Raw genomic sequence first — 19,992 nt, forward strand, 5'->3', positions numbered from 1 at the left:
TCTTCTGGGACCTGTGTTGTGTCTCAGAAGACTGTGGTGAGTGGGGAGTAACTTCCGCTCGGATCGCCTAGGCTTTGGTTTGACAGGTACTCGAGCGGGTGGAGGAGGCATTAAAGCGTAAAATCCCCTTTTGGGTGAAGCTCTGCTTTAACATATTAACTCAGGCCATTATAGCAATATGCTACATAGTGCACTATCACTAGTCCCTTATAGCATGCAGAGCTGCTTATTTACCTTTTTGTACTAGTGTGTAGCTGCATGTAGGCAGCCAATATGAGTGAATGGATACAGATCGTCTGTAAGGATTCACGCATACACCTGAGATTGACAGGTACAGGTGCAGGGCCCCTGGAGCCCAAAAATAAATATCTAGCCCAACCTTTTCTTCCTCTAGCAATGCCCTACTGGTTAGTAAGGTCAACTTCACCATTGTGATGGACTAACAGGAAGGTGCTGGAGAAATTAGGATTTGCATAAAGGTGTCCTTTAAGGGATTCCAGTATACGTGTAGAAGCATGACTAGGCACTATGTGCAGATAACATTCTTTCATCACTTTTAGGATATACACATATGACGGAGGCAGGTTTTTACTTGTTTTGTTGGGCCTACAAGCATTACTTAAAGTGACCTGCAGCATTTTTTTTCAAGTAATAATTCTATCACTCACGGAGTTGCAAGAAAGTAAGAAGGTAACACGCAATGGTTAACAAAAGGCAGCTTGTTGTGTACACACATCACCTGGGGAGTTTTAGCAAACCGAGGCATGTGAACTAACACTTACTAAGCAAAGTCAAAGTTTTCCAATGCCAGCTGCATTCACTGTAATGTTAGATGTTTCTTAGGTTGTAGCATATTCAATCTTGTGTCCATCACCTTCAATCCTTGTTCTCCGCTGTGACCCTGCTCCCATCAACTGCCCCAGAAAACTTTTTCTCTGTAGGGCGCTCTTCACATCCCTCTTTGGTTTGCTCCTGTGTACCGTCTGGCCAATTAATGGCTGCCTTAGAAAAACACAGAAAATTGGATCATAAATTGGCACTGTTAATGGGAATGTTATCGCTCAGCTAAGAGACAAGAAAATGACTAAAGAGAGACAGTCTTGTCAAGCAGCAGCTAACAAGGAGAGTGGGACATAACAAAATTATCAGTAAAGGTCCTGGTGACAAGGACCTTTAAATATTATAGACCATATCTCAAATGATCTGACCAGTAGTCTTTACTGTAGCTGAAGACTGTTGCATCTTTATCCAACCCACTCTGCATTCATTGATCTCCCTTAGCACTTCAGTCATTGCACTGCACCATCATGCCATCCCAATCCACAACTGCCGATTCCCATTGCCTCTTCAGCCATCCCACTCTGCCATTACTGATCCATATGGTCTCTTCAGCCACCCAAATCCACAATCGCTGATATTCTATGCCTCTACAGCCATCCTACAGCACTAATCCCCAATGCCTCTTCAACTATGCCACTGCACCATTAAATGATCTCCATTGCCTCCTCAGCCATCCCATTCTGTCATCACAGATTCCTTTTGCCTCTGCAGCCATCCCACATCCCCATTGCCTCTTCAGCCATCCCACTCTGCCATCAACGATCCCTGTTGCCTCTTAAGCCATCCCACTCAGCCATTACTGATCCATATGGTCTCTTCAGCCACCCAAATCCACAATCACGGATATTCCTTGCCTGCAATATCATAAATTCTCAGTGCCTCTTCAACTATGCCACTGCACCATCAAGGATTCCCATTGCCTCCTCATCCATCCCATTCCGTTATCACAGATTCCTATTGCCTCTTCAGTCATCCCACATCCCCATAGCCTTTTCAGCCATCCCACTCTGCCATCAAAGATCCCTGTTGCCTCTTCGGCAATCCCACTCTGCCATCACTGACACCCATTGCTTTTTTGGATGTCCTATTCCTTGGTCTTCACTCATTCCCACTGCATCTTCAACCCTACCACTCAACCATCACTAATTCCTGCTGCAGAACCCAAATCAATAAAACAGTCACAACTTTGCTAGCACTTAAAATCAGTTAAAAAAATAAATAAAAGATCTATATCTATAGCTTTTTTTTTTTTTTTTTTTTTTTTTTTAGAAACGTTGACTGTAAAAAAAAAAAAAACGAATTATATAACATATACACACACACATTTTTATTTATTCATTAGATTTTTATACAATATAAATATATTATATAAGATATAATATAATAATATGTTATATAAGATATAAGATATTATATAAGCTATAATATAATAAATTATACAAGATATAATATAATAAATATTATATATATAATATTTTATTATATTATATCTTATAATATATATATTATATAAAAATCTAATAAATAAAAAAAAAATATATAAATATATATCAGATTTTTGTCAAAATAATCATAGTGCGGATTGATGCATATAAATCCAAAAGTGGTATAGAGGCACTTTTTTTTTTTTACAGTCAACGTTTCTAAAAAAAAAAAAAAAAAAAAAAAAAAAAACTTAGTCTCTTTCTCAAGACCTGTTCTATTCACTTCGATGTGATAGTGTCTTGAGAAAGATGGACTGAGCTTTATTGAAATGCTGGCAATAAAAAAATGCTACTGCTCTGCAAGACCCGTGAGCGTCTCCATACCACTTTTGGTTTTGCATAGATCTCTTTGTGGCTAAGCACCCGAGTATTTATCTCAAACAAAGACTGCCGTGGCAACCCATCGGATTGATGTACTGTATATATATGTATATACTAATTGGGAATTCAACTTAATTCGAACCTCAGGTTTAGTCTAAGTAAGATGAAAAGTTAGTAAATAAATGTTCCCACATATGCTGACCACTGCCAAAGTGAATATGAGCCATTATATGCAATCACTATTTATACACTGTGCCACTGGCACAGCAAGTACAACTATTAACACAAAATATTGTCTGATTAATGTCACTGTGGGAATGCTTATGAAAGGAAGGTAGGCTAAAAAGTCAGGCACTGCAAAGACCAGAAGTATCCCACACAATAAATACAATTATGACATATAAAAAGCTATCAACAGTGGAAATTAGCATGGTCACCTATTGACTTTTCCTGGCTCTGTTCAGGAGTATCTAAAGCCAAAGCCTTTACATCATTTTTTAATGGAATGCTGGAGAATTAGAACACCTTTCAGTTTGGTTTTGGTCTCGGTCTCATTGTGAAGATTTATTTCTATTGTCCTGGAATCACAACAGGAACTGAGTGGAAATATCTGCCAAGTGAGGAGTAAACCCCCGCTTGGACAAATGTCACAAGAACAGGTGTCCCCATTGGAAGATTTTCCTCAATTCCTCCTCAGGTGACAACTGTAGCATTTGCCAACTTCTGCCCTGATGACAATAGTCACCCTGACAAAAAGACGGCAATTATTAATATAGAGGAATTCTATAACGGCAACAGTTTGCACAGTGCTTTAAATTATAAAGGGAGACAGTACAGTTACAGGACAAGCAGGTTAGGAGGGCCCTGATGACGAAAGCTTTACAACAAAAACTTGTCAGAGTTTCTAATCCTCTATCACTTTATCCAAAGATCAAAAACATTGTTTTGGCTAGAGATATACTTTATCCCCCTTTATGGCGAATTAAGCCAGTGCGGGCCATGATGTCCAGATACTGGAGAGCGGGGCTCCCAATCCTCAATACGATTGGCTGCGCAGTGCGACCATTGGCTCGCAGTAGTTGATTGTGAACTGATGGTGACAAGCTTAGTCACATTTCTAGGGGAATCAATGTCCCCTAGACTGCCCCAGAACAAGACAGCCAACACAAATATGTGCTACTGGGCTTTGGAGGACAACCTGTCCTGCGGCTGCATACATGCACTGTCATGAGGGATTCAATTGCAAATGAAGAGAAGTTTTGTATTGCAGACAAAAAAAAAAAATAAAGAAATAAAAAAATAGGATAATGAAAAGTTCAGACATGCAAAAAAAGAAAAAAAAAATAGATCATCAATGCCTTTTGTAATTAAAAATGTTCAACCTTGCAAAAAAAAAAAAAAATATATATTAATAACAATAAGAATAAAAATAATGCTGATCATTTATAACCCTTTACTTCCTTCTGCCAATTACAACTTTTGTTCACTATTATTAGTGCCATAACTATTTTTAAGGCATCTTCAGCTGTTTATATTCATATGTTTAATTCTGTAAGTCAAAGTCAGCTAGCAAAACTGTCATTAGCCGCAGCCATTTCAGTAGGTAATATCTAAACATCAGTGGAAAATATGACTATTAGGTTTACTATTATGTTCTGGGACCATACCTATATTATTTTGGTCTCTAAAAGGAAAGAAATGAAAGCCCTCTGTCTGGAAGAGTCGGATACTCAGCTGCTTATTAGATCCTCTATAAATAAATAGAGTAGCCGTCCAGACACCTTCCCCATGGAAAGCCCTTTGCCACTACATGTGCCTTTCTATATGGTGCAAGATACAAAAACACATAGATGCAGCAACTCAACTTCATGGTAGTTGCAGCAAAGGTTAACCTAAAGTGAACATGTGCCTAGAATGTGTACACTAAAGTCTTTACATATTCTAAACAAGCAGAAAACAATAAAAAAAAAAAAAAAAAAAAAAAAACACTTCTGCCTTTATTACTCACCTATTTAGCTGTAGGAATTGTAGAGAAACTCCTCTTCAACGTTTACAACAAAAGTACTGAAATCTTAGCTCTTTTCTTAGTATTTTATTGGACCAGAATCTAGTAACCGATCAGCCCTTTAATGCAAACACACTGCAGGGGTTACTAAATTGCTCAAAAAGATTGAGACCCAACTTTATGGTCTTTGTTGTAATCTTTGAAAAGGAGTTACAACAAAGTGCAAGCAGCCAGAGAGGATTGTTTTTAAAGTGGACCTTCATTCTATTTTAAGTTGACTAAACTAAATCCTTATTCTCCAAAAATAATCCATACACATTCACTACTTTATGGCCTTGAATCTTTTTTTTTTCATTAAAAAGTTTACATATTTTTTTTCTGCTCCTTTGTAACACCCTCTGTGACCTCCCGAACCTCTACCATTGGCCCCTACACTACTGTTTGTTTGGAATGAGCAATGCACGTTGGTTGTGGACACATGCACTGCTCTATGTACGCTACAAATCCCATAGTCCCTAGTTCATCTTGGGAGCAAGCGAGCAAGAGAGGGTGGCTATATTCCTACATACAGTGAAATGATTGAAAACAAAAAAAGGTAGACACCCTAAAAATACCATGTGAAGTACAATCTATTGACCCACATCCAAAAAAGAAAAGTGCAAAACTCTACTGCAATACAGAAAAATACTTTACTTTGGGGTTATGAGTGGCAGCCGTTAAAAGGAAAAAATATTTTCTTTTTTTTTCTTTTTCTTAGAGCACTAGAATCTGATGCATAAAATATACAAAATTGTATTCATAATTCATTAAAACACTAGAAAACCTTATAATATCCATACAAGATGTAAATATTCATCCCAAATAGGGTAGCAGTGACCCCTGTATACAATCTCTAGCCCAAGAGCTACATACAGTTCATATAACAAAAATTCCATGTAACAAACAAATACTAGAGGGCTTAGTGATGGAGGCTGGGTGAAGCTTGATTTTTACGCGTTTCACCAAACTTGGCTTCCTCAGGAGATCCTGTATCATGTCAAAAGCAAATCATAATTATTCAAAAGACTTTATGAAACTTCTATCTTAAAGCTTAAAGAGAAACATGATATGTGAACTGATTTGGGGGTGTCGTTAACTTTGAATTGGCACCCCCAGCAATTCGCATATGGCAGTGTGAACTGCCTACGCTGGGAATGCAGTAGATTCGCAGGGTTCCAGCATCGCATAAGTGTAAACCGGGACTTAACGAATTATGAATAACATTTTGTATATTTTATGCGTCATATTTTTTCCTTTACTTTGGGGTCATATTTTTTCCTTTACTTTGGGATCTGAGTGGCAGCCGTTAAAGTCTTTTCTGTATTACAGTAAAGGTAGACACCCTCTAATAGAAAGCCGGATCACAGCGACTAACAAAAAAAGAAAAGGTCTGGAGGAGGTCGAGAACAAACAAATCTACTTTTCAGAGTTAACAATATGTGCTTGAGTTTTTTCTAAACCAGAATCTAGTGTCACTTTTGATTAATATAAATGTTTTCCAATAGGATTTCACTAAATGACACCTAATTTCCTTTCTTCTATTTTATAAATACCTTTTTTCTGCTTCTGCTTCATTTAGCAATTCTAACTTAGGCCAAAGTGATGTGGTGTAATTGGCAGCGTGTGCACCCATCACTCTACAGAACTGCATTTATTTACACATTGCTGATGCTATGGAAACAATAGGACTCCCTGGCTTAAGTACAGACTGAACAGGGAATCATCATGGTGGGCGGCATAGAATACTAGGAGGTAAAGGGACAGATTACTACCTGGTATAGGCACCAATGAAAATGTAATATACCAACCTAAAAATAGAAATGTACTGGTAAATGCAGGCGATCATTTTCCTGGATTCTTTTAGGTCTGGTCACACCACAAAAAACGCACTCCAGATCTGTTCCAGATGAATTTCTGCATGCGCGTTTTTGACGCGTTACAGTGCGTTGTTGATGTTTTTACGGATTTATTCCAGATGCTTTTTTCCTGTCTTTTCACTGTACTAGGGTCTGATGCATTTTTGATGCTTTCCAATACATTTTAATGCATTTCAGGACAGTCCAGGAAAAGAAAATGCAGCAGGTTCTTTTTTTTTTTATGGAACTGGAACACCCGTAAACTAACTGCAATGGTGTAAACTACACCATTAGAAACCATATAACCTACTTTCCATGTGTTTTTGATGCAGATAAAAAAACGCATGAAAGAAGAAAATGGTCGCACACCACCACGGAATCCAATGAAGAAAAGATCTTTATTCACATAAGTTGTACAAGGTACAGCAGGGTAGGACAGTAGACGCGTTTCACACGACTACCACTTTTCTTCATTGGATTCCATGGTGGTGTGCAACCATTTTCTTCTTTCATGCTTCTCTTTGTGGCGAGCCGAGGTTCAGCACCCACCTTGAATCGTGGACTTTGACTGGCCTAAGCGGTGTTAGCTCTCTTCATTAACCACTTAAGCCCTGGAAGATTTTACCCCCTTTCTGACCAGGGGCTATTTTGCGATTCGGCACTGCGTGAATTTAACGGACAATTGCGCGGTCGTGCGATGCTGTACCTACACGAATTTGACGTATTTTTTTCCCCCACAAACAGAGCTTTCTTTTGGTGGTATTTGATCACCTGTGCGATTTTTTGATCATGCGCTATAAACAAAAAAAGAGCGTCAATTTTGCAAAAATAACAATATTTTTCACATTTTTTTATATGAAATTCCCCCAAAGAAAAATGTAAAAATCAAAATTTTTTAACATTTTAGGCCAATTTGTTTTATGCTACATATGTTTGGTAAAAAAAAAAAAAAACGCAAAAAGCGTATTTTGATTGGTTTGCGCAAAAGTTATCCCCTTTACTAACTAAGGAAAAGATTGCCATTTTTGTTTTTTTTTTTATTTTTAACGAGTAATGGCGGCGATCTGCGATTTTTTTTCGGGACTGCAACATTGCGGCGGACAGATCGGACCCTTGACTGACATTTTTTACACTTTTGGGGTTACCAGTGACATTACTACAGTAATCAGTGCTATACATATGAACTGTTACTGTAAAAATGACACTGGCAGTGAAGGGGTTAACTTATTTTGAGAGGGAGGGGTTAAGTGTGTCCCTAGGGGTGTGCTTCTAACTGTGATTGGATGTGGCTTGAGGTGTAAGAACAGAGATCAACGGTCCTACATAGCAGAACCGTATGATCTCTATTCTTACACAGGGGAGAATGACAGGCGGCTTTGTTTACATTAGCTGCCTGCCTTTCTCCCGCTGTAACGGACAATCGCGAGTGCCCGGCGGACATCGGGTCCGCCGGGCACACACGCGCGGGGGGGGGGGTCTGTGACCGAGCGGGAGCGCGCCTCCAGCGGCGCGCGCTCGCTCCCTAGAGCCTCACAGGCTAGCGACGTAGTCCTACGACGCTTTGCCTGTGAGGGGCTAACGGCCGCAGTAACTAGTCGTGCGGCGGTCGGCAAGTGGCTAAAAGAAAAACGCACTGGACTTCATGTGGTGTGAACTAGCCCTTAAAGTGTAAGTCCACCCTAACACTAAAATCCCTTCATCTACAGACATCCATGATCTAACACCAACCTATCTAACCCCATAAAGAAGAAATCAGTATACATACCTTTTTTAAAGCTGATCGGATCCAGTCTCCAATTGCGGAAGCTCTGCAGAGGACACAGCAGACAATGGCTGTGAAATGAATGGGAAGTGATGTCACCCATAGACTTACTATGGGGCTTCCATTGTCGGATGTGTCCTCTGCACCCTCCTCCACAGCGAAGTCGCGGCTGACAGCTCAGCGTGGGATCAGGTCGGATCGGCTTCAAAAAAGGTAAGTATACTGATTTCTTCCTTACAGGGCTAGATAGGTTACTGTTAGATCGTGGATGTCTGTAGATGCAGGGGTTTTAGTGTTAGGGTGGACTTACACTTAAGGCTCCATTCACACCTGAGCCTATCGTTTTCAGGCTTTTTTGGGCGTTTTTCAGGCGTTTTTTGCAGGTATTGACATCTAACAAAAACACTTGTAATCTGCCAAAAAAGAAACTCATGTCATTTTTGAGCTTCATGTGTTTTGCCTTAGGCAACAAAATGCTCATATGTGAACAGTGGCCATTGAAATGAATGGGATTTTGCTTGTTGGGCATTTTGAGACTTCAGAGATGAGCATTTTATGAGCTGAAAAGATGAAAGTGCAAACGTGCCCACTAAAACAACAGCCAGCATTTAACAGTAAATATCTTTTTTTACATTGGCATTTTACACGATTATTAATGGTGCTTTTGTTTCCATTTTCCCAGTTTGGGTAAAGTTCCTCTTTAAGCCCTTTTGCTGCTTGTTAACCCCTTCCCACTGACTGTACTGTACACAAATATGCGGAAGAAGTGGTTGTGCATGTGCTGAGAGCGCCCCCGATCTCCCAGTTCCTGAAAGTTGGTATGAGATCCAGCGTGCGCTCTATCAACTGATGGCTGCGATAGTCTGTAATTGGCTATCACCGTGATCAGTCACTGTAAATACTGTAAAGCCTGCCCCATGTGTGTTTTATCCTCTCCATTGTAGAAAGATAAATATACATTGTTACTAGAGGAGAAAAATGTAAAGAACAGTGTATGGTAAAAATAAATAAAAAGAAAAAGTAAGAAAATCGCTAAGTGGCCGTTCACATGTATGCGATGCTGGAACCCTGCAAATCCACTACAGCTTCCCGCATAGCACTCTACTCAAAGGCAGTTCACACTGCCATATGCAAATCGCTGGGGGTGTCAATACAAAGTTAACGACACCCCCAGATCAGTTTGCATATCGCAGTACGAACAGTCAATTCGGACATGAACACCCTTGTCATCCGATTCTGGTGCGGAAATAAAAGGAAGGGTCCTGTGCGACTTTGGTCTGAATGCGATGCAAATTCAGCCATACAATCTGTACAGCTGAATTTGCAACACACAGCCATCGCATGTGATTTGCAGAGCAGTGCACTCCCGATCACATGCAAGGTCTACCATCGCATATGTGTGAACCGGCACTAAATCATGTTTTTTCTAGGTCAGTCAGGGTTAGGTTTAGGGTCAAGGTCAGCGTATTTTTGGTAGGATTAAAAAAAAATGCATTTTTAAATTTAGCATCAGTGTCAGTTACTGTCAATGTCAGTGGTGCAACATATAAAAAGCAAATTGCGCACCATCGTTTCTGGGCTGTCCTTTGACAGTAGGTTATGGTAATAACAAGAAATATACAGCCAATTTATTTATTTATTTTTATGATTTTTTTTTTTACTATTTTTTGAGGCAGTTTTCCTATAATATTATAAAAAAAAAAAAAACTAAAAATCAGGGGAGGTATTCATTCAAGTTGTCCAAAAAAAAACCAAAAAAAAAAAAAACCAAGGTATAAATTCACCTGGATACATTAAGTAGCTGCAATGATATGTAAAGTTTTACTAGAACACGTCAAAGTTGCAAAATTCTGTTCAGGCGTTTACCTTCTGTCATGAAGGGGTTTAAGAATAGGTTAATATTTTAATGACCCCTGGCAGCAATCCATGATTCCACATTGGACAAGCCCAAATTTTACCATTATAACATTTGCTCAACTTTTTTTGGTTTTGGATAGAGTTGAAAAGGTTAAAACCTCTCTGGACTCACCCTACATTCACACCTATGCATTTTTAGGTGCAGTTTACATTAAAGCACAACAGTCCATTTAACATGGTTTCCTATGGTACATTTCACATCTATGTGTTTGGAAAGTGTTGGGTACTTTCTTTCCCATGTTTTGAGTGTAATAGACTTCAATGGAGTCGCACCAGAATAACAAGTGTTGCGTTTTTTATGTAATTTTTTTTATGCATTTTGTGTTTTTTTCCCCTTTAAAAACACTGTAGCTGGTTTCTAAGGAGTGGGCCAGGAAGCTGGCCACCGCGTCCTTAACTGACTCAGCTGGAAAAAGAAAGAACAAAAAGAAAAAACTAAAGAAGAAAGAAGAAGGAAGAAGACGAAAGAAGAAGACGAAAGAAGCAGACGAAAGAAGAAGAAAAAAAGAAGGAAGAAGAAGAAAGAAGAAGAAAAAAAGAAGAAGGAAGAAGAAGAAGAAAAGAAGAAGAAGAAAGAAGAAGGAAAAAGAAACTGCCGGCAAAAATTGTGAAAAAAAACAAAAAAAGAAAGGAAAATCCATACCAGACCCTTATCCAAGCATGCAGCCCAGCAGGTTAGGAATGGGAGGGGCTGAGCGAGCGCCCCCCCCCCCCCAATTATACCAGGATGCATGCCCTCAACACCCCAAAGCACCTTATCCTTATATTGATGGGGACAAGGGCCTCTTCCCCACAACCTTGGCCAGTGGTTGTGTGAGTCCAGGGGCAGGGGGCTTATTGGGATCAGGAAGCCCCCTTTAGAAAAAGGGGGCCCCCCGATCCCAGCCCCACCCATGTGTACCCCTACCCATCCACTTCAAAAAATAAAAAAACAACAGTGTAGGGTTGCAAAAAACAAGAGACGATTTTTGATAAGTCCTAGATTAAAAATAAAGAATGTCCCTGATCGTAGCTCCAACGTGCCTTCTTTCTCCGGTACCACCGTACAATGTACCCCATACTCATTCACATGGGGTGAGGGGCCAGAATCCAGGGGCACCTTTTCTTGAAGGGGGCTTCCAGATTCAGATAAGCCCCCCTGCCCGCAGACCCCCACAACCACCAGCCAGTAGGGCCAACATGGGGACAAGGTGCTTTGGGGTGGGGGGGGCAGAGCCCCTGTGAAGTCTATTTTAGCTCTTCTTTGGCAGCTCTGGGAACTCAGGACTGCTACCCCTACCCTGCCACACCCTTCTGTACCCATTGTCAACTTCTGTACTCTGGTACTCAATGTACTGCTTTGTAACTATTGTAAATCCATATCAATATCAAATTAATAGTAAATTTGTTAGAGTGAAGAACATCGTAGATTAAAATAATGTAGAAAAAACAGACAACGAAACAGGAACACTGCAAGAGAGACTGACCAATCAAAGTTCCTCTTTGGGAAATTGAAAGAAGGAATTTGTTTGATCGCTATAGGCAACAACTCTTCTTTTGTTCCCATTTTCTTTTCTCAAGAATTCTGTAAACCGGCTTCATATTAGCTGCAGGATCTCAAACGCAGCACAGATATTTCAAAAATGAAAGAAAAAAAAAACCAAGCAGGAAACATAAGTAAAGTGCTTTACAACATCAGTGATAAGCAGAGTTTCCGCATTGCTGAGGCATTCTGTATACAGTATATTATGATCGGTTTCTATTTGCATTTTGATTTCATGGATAAGTGTATTTCAAAACAGAGTGCACTTATTTTTTGCCCCTTTACCTCAATCTAACCCATCCCCCCTCCACAGATGCATACTTACCTCAATCCAACAGCCCTGGGTTTGCTGGGTTTTCATAGCATAAAGTGTTTTGATCAACTAAATTAACGCAATTTTAGTCGACTAAAATACGGCAAACTAAAATGGTATTTTAGTCAAAAGACTATAACTAAAACTAAATCGAAATTTTCTGCCAAAATGAACACTGGTTTGCGGTCTTCCAACATCGTAGCTGCATCTGCACATTACAGCCCAATAGACTTCTATGGGGTCACATCCGTAGCTCTCCAGTCGGGGGACACATACCCATAGAAGTCTAGGGGGATGTAATGTGCAGGTGCAACCAGGCCAGTAAAGATTTTCACCAAACAATGTAAACAGGAGACGCGCGACTGTCCAATCAAAGCATAAAAGGCATCTGTGGAAGGGAAGGGTGGGTTGGGTTATTTTAGGGAAGGGAAGTAGTCACACGGTCTTAGTAGATCTCTGCAGGATCTTGCTGGCAGCTTGATCCCACATTAAAAGTGGTCCATACTGAACACATAAACTATATACTCAAAGTAATGGGACGCCTGCCTTTACACGCACATGAACTTTAATGGCATCCCAGTTTATTAGTATGTAGGGTTCAATATTGAGTTGGCCAACCCTTTGCAGCTATAAAAGCTTCAACTCTTCTGGGAAGGCGGTCTACAAGGTTTAGAAGTGTCTATGGGAATGTGTGAGCATTCTTCTAGAAGTGCATTTGTGAGGTCAGGCACTAATGTGGACAAGAAGGCCTGACTCTCAGTCTCCGCTCTAATTCATCCCAAAGGTATTCTATTGGGTTGAGATCAGGACTCTTGGCAGGCCAGTCAAGTTTCTCCACCCAAAACTCACTCATCCATGTCTTTATGGACCTTACTTTTTGTAACATTGATGCATTCACACAATTTCACACTAACTACCAGCAAGAATGATTCCTTACATATAAAGAGCACCTGTCATTTCAGATCCATCATGGCAGCGCCTGTTTGTGGGTATTCACTCACCTGCTGCCATGTCCCCCCACCTTGTTGTGTCATTGCCGCAACACCAGCCGTTCAAATAAAGTGAATGGAACTGTTGGTGAGTCAACAGCGGGTCAGAGATGACAGTTGCTCTTTAAAAATACGATTTAAAATCGAGTCGAATTAAATCAAGCCTTTTTATTCGTGATTTAAATTGTGATAAATCAACTTTATTTAAATCAAATCCACCCTGGAATACATGGAAGTGGACGCAATTAGCTGCTGGAGCCAGCAGCATTGCTTTCCATGGGGCTATCTCCTACAGCTACTTACCGGGGGCCGGGACCCCCACCCCCCGCTGGGGTTTTTTACATCTAAACAATAACCGGCCAATTTGCAGGCATGAATGTGGCCTCAAAGTGTGCTTATTCTTTGAGGGGTAATCAACACAAGGTACGTTAGTCAGTGGCTTTTGCCAGTTGCTGTTGCAAAAGATATATTTTATCATTAGGTTCCTTTCAGATGGAATGGATCCCTCCAAGCAGAATCCGCTGGCTCGGCGGGGGATCTCTCGGCTGATCCCTGCTGAGCAGGTGGACGACCATTCTGTGACACAGCCTGTTATCCTCTATGGAGCGGTCGGATGGAAATGTCCTGCCTGCCCGTTTCCATCCAATTGTCATCCGATACGATAGGCTGGATGGATGTCTGCTATACATCTATTTTTTGTGGTTTTTATTGGATCAGATGCTGGGCGGGTGTCAGCAGATACATGTCCACTGACATCTGCCGCCCGATAGAGAACAAACAGAAAAATTGGCAGCTGGACCAAATCAGTCCACTCTTTTAAAAGGGGTCTAAATGATCAAATCAAAAGTTTAAACCTAACAAACACCTAAACAAAAGCACATAAAAACTACTTACACACTTTACCCTGCTTACACAACATCAATGATGCAATTCTTTTCATTTAAACAGGAGGGATATTTCTAAGTGCCGGCAATGTCAGACATCGCATGTGATTCACAGTGCAATGCTCTGCAAATCACATGCGATGTCTGTGCGATGCGATTTCAGCCAGATTGTATGGCTGTATGAATTTGCATCGTATTCGGGCCAAAGTCGCGCAAAACCCCTTTTTTGGTCCACACCAGAATCAGATCGGATTCCGGTCCAAATTGACAGTTCGCATTGCGATATGAGAACTAATCTAAGGGTGTCATTAAATTTGTATTGACACTCCCAGCAGTTCGTATATGGCAGTGTGAACTGCCAGCGATGCGGGAACCCGCAGTGGATTCGCAGGGTTCCCGCATTGCACCAATGTGAACCGGCACTAAAGGTACAATAGTATTGTTCAGATGTTTTACAGACTAGACAATAACACAATTGCACTTTATCTTCACTGAGCAGGTCAACAATAAAAAAATACCCATAACCCTCATGGACACGGGCAGTTTGCTCAGTGAGCGTCAAATCCCGAAATTTTCAGGCATCCAGGAGGCAAAGTTGCAGGGTTGAACCCCGCTGCCAGCAGCCTGTCATCTATGACACGCTAAAATATGCAGTGGCTGGAGGCTGTACATCGGTGTTTGATTCCAAACTGCCCACATGCATTTAGGCCCCATTCACACCTTTTGAAGCTCCAAAACACTGCAGGAGAAAAAAAAAAAAACAATTATTCTCTGGTTTACATCTCCACTACAAGTCACCTGAAGCTCAAAAACTTCTAGAGCTTCGCATTGAAACTCTTGATTCTAGCATTTTGGCATTCGTTTCTGAACGTTTTTCTTCTCAAATGCTAGAGTTAAATAAAAATAATTACACAAATAAAGAAATAAAAAAAAAAACTGACACCAACCCTTAACCCTAATATTAACCCCTAACACTAATATTAAAGTGGAGTTCCACCCTAAAATGATACTTACCTCCATCTTCTCGCTCCGGGTCACCTGAAAAACAAATGGATAATCGCATTTTTTTTTTTTTTTACTTACCTCGTAGAGAAGAAAATATACTTACCTTACTTCCTTCTTTCTCCCCTCGGCGGCCACGGCCCGTCGTCCCTTCCTGGCTTTCCAATGATTCCTGGGAGCTGAACGTCATCGCTCCCAGGAATCATTGCACCTGCACCGGCCCCGACGTCAGTTCAGTGGGACCGAAGAAGACGGAAGAGGACGCAGAAGAGGATCGCGCTGGCTTCAAGCTGCCCACACCTGAGATGGCAGCGCTGGACAATACTTTTTCAAGGTAAGTATTTGTCCTAAAAGGTAAGTGCAACCCGGGACAGATCAGAGGCTATCCATTGTGGAATGTACTAGCCCTGACTGTCCCGGAGGTATTTTTATTAAAAAAAAGTATTCCCAGGGTGGAACTCCGCTTTAACATCTAATCCTAAACCTCAAACCCTAAAATTAACCCTCAACCCAACAAAATAAATAAGTAAATAAATCAACTTCTAACCCCTTAAAAAGTAAAAAAATAAATAAATAAAAAGCGAATAAAAAAAGCGTAAAAACTGAGCAACAAATGATGAAACAGAGGATATTTTTCTCTATTGACTAATTAAAAAAACACTTTAAAAAATAATGTACACAAATGATCAAGAATATAAAGAAGATGGGGTTTCATATAACCCTCATCTTCTATATGGAATGGCAGAAGGGGTTAGTTAGTTAAATAATTCAGGTGGTATCAAAGTTAGTCATAGGTTTATTGAGGACTAGTTATTTCAGTCAGGAGTCAGTGAATGAACTTTTGACCTGGGTAAATAATTGGGTCAAGTTCTCCCGCTCTTAGGTAGAGTATCTGGGCAGAATTCAAATTATGACTGCTTTCCCGCCCTTATCTAAGCTATCGCTAGGCAGATTAGCGCGCGCCCCCCGAACTCCCGCCTGAATTCCCCATGCTCCTGACTAGGATCCAGTTCTAGCTGGCTCGGCGGGGGGCTATTTAAGCGGTGACTGAGGGTCTCCTGGTCACTTCATCTCCTCAGGACCAGTGTACTACTGTCTCCCTGGACCCCTGCCGTCATGAGCCTTATCAGACAACTAATTGAGCGAGCCGGTCAAGCGGGTGGAGAAGCCTGGGTCAGGCGTTGCCTACAGCTACCTGTGTCAGAAGAGCCAGGATCCGGTGCGGCCGCGGTGGAAGCAGAAGTAGGACGGGTCCCAATGGCCATCGCGGGCGTTTCGGCGAGCGCAGTGAGGAGACCCACGGAGGACCGTTCACGCCTGGCGGCGGCATCGCAAGAAGACGAGAGGTCACCGGACATGCGCAGTATCGTAGTGCCCGTAATATCCGGTACGGTGGCCGGGGCAGCAAAGAGAGCGAGGGTGCCCCGGAAGTCTTTTTCTCCCTCTACAGGTGGCGGTTCCGGTTCATCACGGAGGCGGTCGCCGCAGAAGAGGTCGTCCGGAAGAAAGGATGCGGTCGTCACCAGGAGGACATCGAGGAGCCGGAGCTCGTCGGGACGCAGGACGGGAGCAGAGGTTCCGGAGGCAGCAGGTCGTGCCGAGGCCGCCACTAACACCACCAGGGCAGCGTCGGCAGACGTCCCTAGCGCCAGCATTCCAGCCTTGCCATTGAGGGGTGAGTCCTCTTCTCAAGAAATGGCAGGAATGTTTTCAATGATGTCAGATATTTTACAGGAATTTAGGAATGTGTCCGGGCATTTGAAAACATTGTCACCGTCCCCTGCTAATGTTTGGGCTGCGCCACCTTGTGGTGGTTTAGCTGTTGGCAATTCTTTGTCAGTTAGCAATCCCTCTCTGGCGCCACCTTGTGGGGAATTGTCAATTAGCAACCCATCTTTGGATAACTCTGCTTTTGACATAGCTCAGTCTCAAAATTTGCCCGAGACAAGTTTGAGAGAGCCTTTAGTGTGCGAGATATCCCCTCTAGGTTACCACTTGTCCGAATCAATGAAAGAGAAGATTTGGCAAGGAATTTATATTGACATGCTGTCATTGTTGCCCTCTGCCAAAGAATTCGTGTCTAAACCCGAGAAAAAAGAAGAAGAAGAGAGGAGACGCCCTATAACGAAATCATTTAACAATTGGTTACAGGCTTTCCTGATATTTTCCAGTGTTTTGTGTGAAAAAGCCCCAAAGAAAAGTGTGGGTTTGTTCCAGCACATGGACATAGTGCTGGAAGCTTACAAAAACTTTGGGGGAACGTCATGGTTCCACTATGACGTGGCCTTTAGACAAAAGTTAGCAGTCCAACCTTCCCTAAAATGGGGAGTAAAGGACGTTGGTTTGTGGCTTGATCTGTTTTTGCCACAACGGTCCTTTCTCCCAAGACAGCCTGTCAATCCACAATCTACAGGCGGGCAGACCTTTAAAAAGGGTATCTGCTTCAATTTTAACGAATCGCAGTGTAGATGGCCTGGATCGTGTAAGTTTAGACACGAATGCGCTTTTTGCGCCGGGCCACATCCGGTTTTTAAATGCTTTAAAAAGCTGTCCAACAACCAGCAAGCTGTTCAAAAAAGCTACCACCCCAGTGAGGCTCCCAGAAATGTTCCCCTGGTTAGTCAGGTACCCAGACCAGGAGAAAGCACGCCTACTAATTGACGGCTTTGCTTTTGGGTTTTCTTTACCGCCTTTTAAAGGCAAAGGTTGTACTATCCACAATAATCTTAGATCAGTTGATGGTTTACAAACCATCGTGGCTGAGAAAATTCTTACGGAACTCAGGGAGGGTAGGTTTGCGGGTCCTTTTTCTGAACCACCTTTTCCACACTTCAGGATTTCACCTTTGGGAATTGTTCAGAAAAGGAGCCAAATACATATAGGTTGATCCATCACCTATCATACCCTTTGCATGGCTCCCTCAATGACGAGATAGATGACAGCATGGCATCTGTTCACTATGCAACTTTCGAGGATGCTTTGGTCAAACTTAGGTCAGCAGGTCAGGGTGCTTTGTTGGCGAAAGCCGACATAAAGTCAGCCTTTCGCCTGCTACCTATCCATCCTGATTCCTTTAATTCTTTAGGTTTTTATTTTAGGGATGAATTTTATTTTGACAAGTGCCTACCAATGGGCTGTTCTTTATCCTGCTTTTATTTTGAAACTTTTTCCTCTTTTTTAGAATGGGTGGTTTCTCAAATTACGGGTTCACAATTTTTGGTCCACTACCTGGACGACTTTTTATTTATAGGTCCTGTTTTTTCTAACACTTGCGCATATCTGCTGGAGGTTTTTATGCAGATTTGTATGAAATTCGGGGTGCCCCTAGCCGAAGAAAAAACTGTTTTTCCATCCCAATATATAGTTTTCTTAGGCATCACGATAGATTCGGAAAAGATGGAATTCAGACTGCCGGAGGAGAAAATTGAGAAGCTGCGAGTCTCCCTGTTATGGATGATCAGACAAAAGAAGGTTTGTTTAAATAAACTGCAAGCTCTTTTAGGTTTATTGGCTTTTGCCTCAAGGGTGATGCCAATGGGTAAAATTTTTTCTAGAAGGATTTACGCTGCTACTGCAGGTCTAAAATCCCCTTCGTCTCATGTTAGAATCACCGGTGAAATGAAGGAGGATTTTTTAGTTTGGCTCCAATTTTTGCTTTATTTTAATGGATCCACAATCTGGCAAGAGCAGTTCATTCTGGATGTGGATTTTCTGCTCTTCACAGATGCAGCGGGTTCGAAGGGCTTTGCAGCAATCTGGCGCAAGCATTGGTGCGCAGCACCATGGTGCGACAGATGGAAAGCATCCGGCCTCATTCGCAACATTGTTCTATTAGAATTATTCCCAATAATAGTAGCGATAGAGTTATGGGGTAATCAATTTAGGAACAAAAGGATTTGTGTTAGGACTGACAATAAGGGCGTACTCTTCGCCATTAATTGTCTCTCCTCTAAATCGCCTCCAGTCACGATTATGTTGCGCTATTTGGTGGCAAAGTGTTTGCAATTTAACATCTGGCTCAAAGCCTCCTTCGTTCCTGGAAAGAGCAACATTTTAGCAGACTGTCTGTCTCGTTTCCAGATGGAACGTTTCTTTCATCTGCTGCCGGAGGCAGACACTGCTGGACATCATTGCCCCGACCGGTTGTGGACATTGATTTAGGATTTATTTATGATAACATTGATCAGTCCTTGGCCCCGTCAACGATGGCTGGATACCGATCAGCTTGGGGTTTATGGCTTCAACACCTGGATTCATTGGGTTTATCGGAGGATTCATTCTCCGAAGTGTTGGTGTTATCATTTTTAAATATGCTTTTCAAGAAAAAATTCTCTTGGTCGCATGTGAGCAAAATTCTAGCGGGAGTATCCTTTTTCGGGAAGCTAAAAAATCATCCGGCCTGTTTTTCATTTTTCTCGGTCCACCAGGCAATGAAGGGATATAGGAAGAGAAATTTTAAATTAGATGACAGAAAGCCCATTTCATTAGAATTATTGAATAGGATTTGCAGGGCCCTGGAGACGGTGTGCTTCTCTAGTTATGAAGCACAGTTGTTCAGGGCTTTGTTCTCAACAATGTTTTTTGGTGCCTTTAGAATTTCAGAGCTTATTCCAGACAGGAGGTTGGGTTATACTGGTTTGAGAGTTCAGGATGTAAATATTTATGTATCCAGTGTAACAATATTTCTGGCCCGTTCTAAAACAGATCAGCTGGGTTTGGGTAGGCAAATAGTTCTACATGAGTTCAGGGGAGCACCTGTCTGCCCAGTTGCTTTACTAAAAAATTTCCTTTTAATTAGGCCAGTAGACGAAGAAATTTTATTTGTTCACAGGTCGGGTAAACCAGTTTCCCGTTACCAGTTCACTGCGGTGTTTAAGATGTGTTTGAAGCACTTGAATGTAAGTGCTGAAAGTCTGTCTACACATTCATTTCGCATTGGTGCTGCGACAGAAGCAGCTAGGTGGGGGATTAGGAGCGGAGGATGTTAAGAGGATTGGTAGATGGACTTCTAATTGTTACAAGTCCTATATACGTCCTAATGATGTTGTTTAATTTCAG

General features: G+C 41.6%; 1 protein-coding gene across 3 annotated transcripts in view; it reads right to left on the reverse strand.

Moving 5' to 3' along the window:
• Window positions 1–19,992, reverse strand: part of MARCHF8 (membrane associated ring-CH-type finger 8) — a 363,845-nt gene that overhangs the window by 298,058 nt on the left and 45,795 nt on the right. Inside the window, exon 1 of one of the 3 annotated variants that reach the window (XM_082268179.1) lies at window positions 783–934. The exons of the other annotated variants lie outside the window; for them this stretch is intronic. The gene's annotated coding sequence lies outside the window, so the exon portion shown is untranslated. Of the gene's footprint in view, window positions 1–782; window positions 935–19,992 lie in introns of those variants that run through there. 3 annotated transcript variants of the gene reach the window in all.

The sequence above is a fragment of the Pelophylax lessonae genome (genome assembly GCF_965119305.1).
Source record: "Pelophylax lessonae genome assembly, chromosome: 9".
Lineage (NCBI taxonomy): Eukaryota > Metazoa > Chordata > Amphibia > Anura > Ranidae > Pelophylax > Pelophylax lessonae.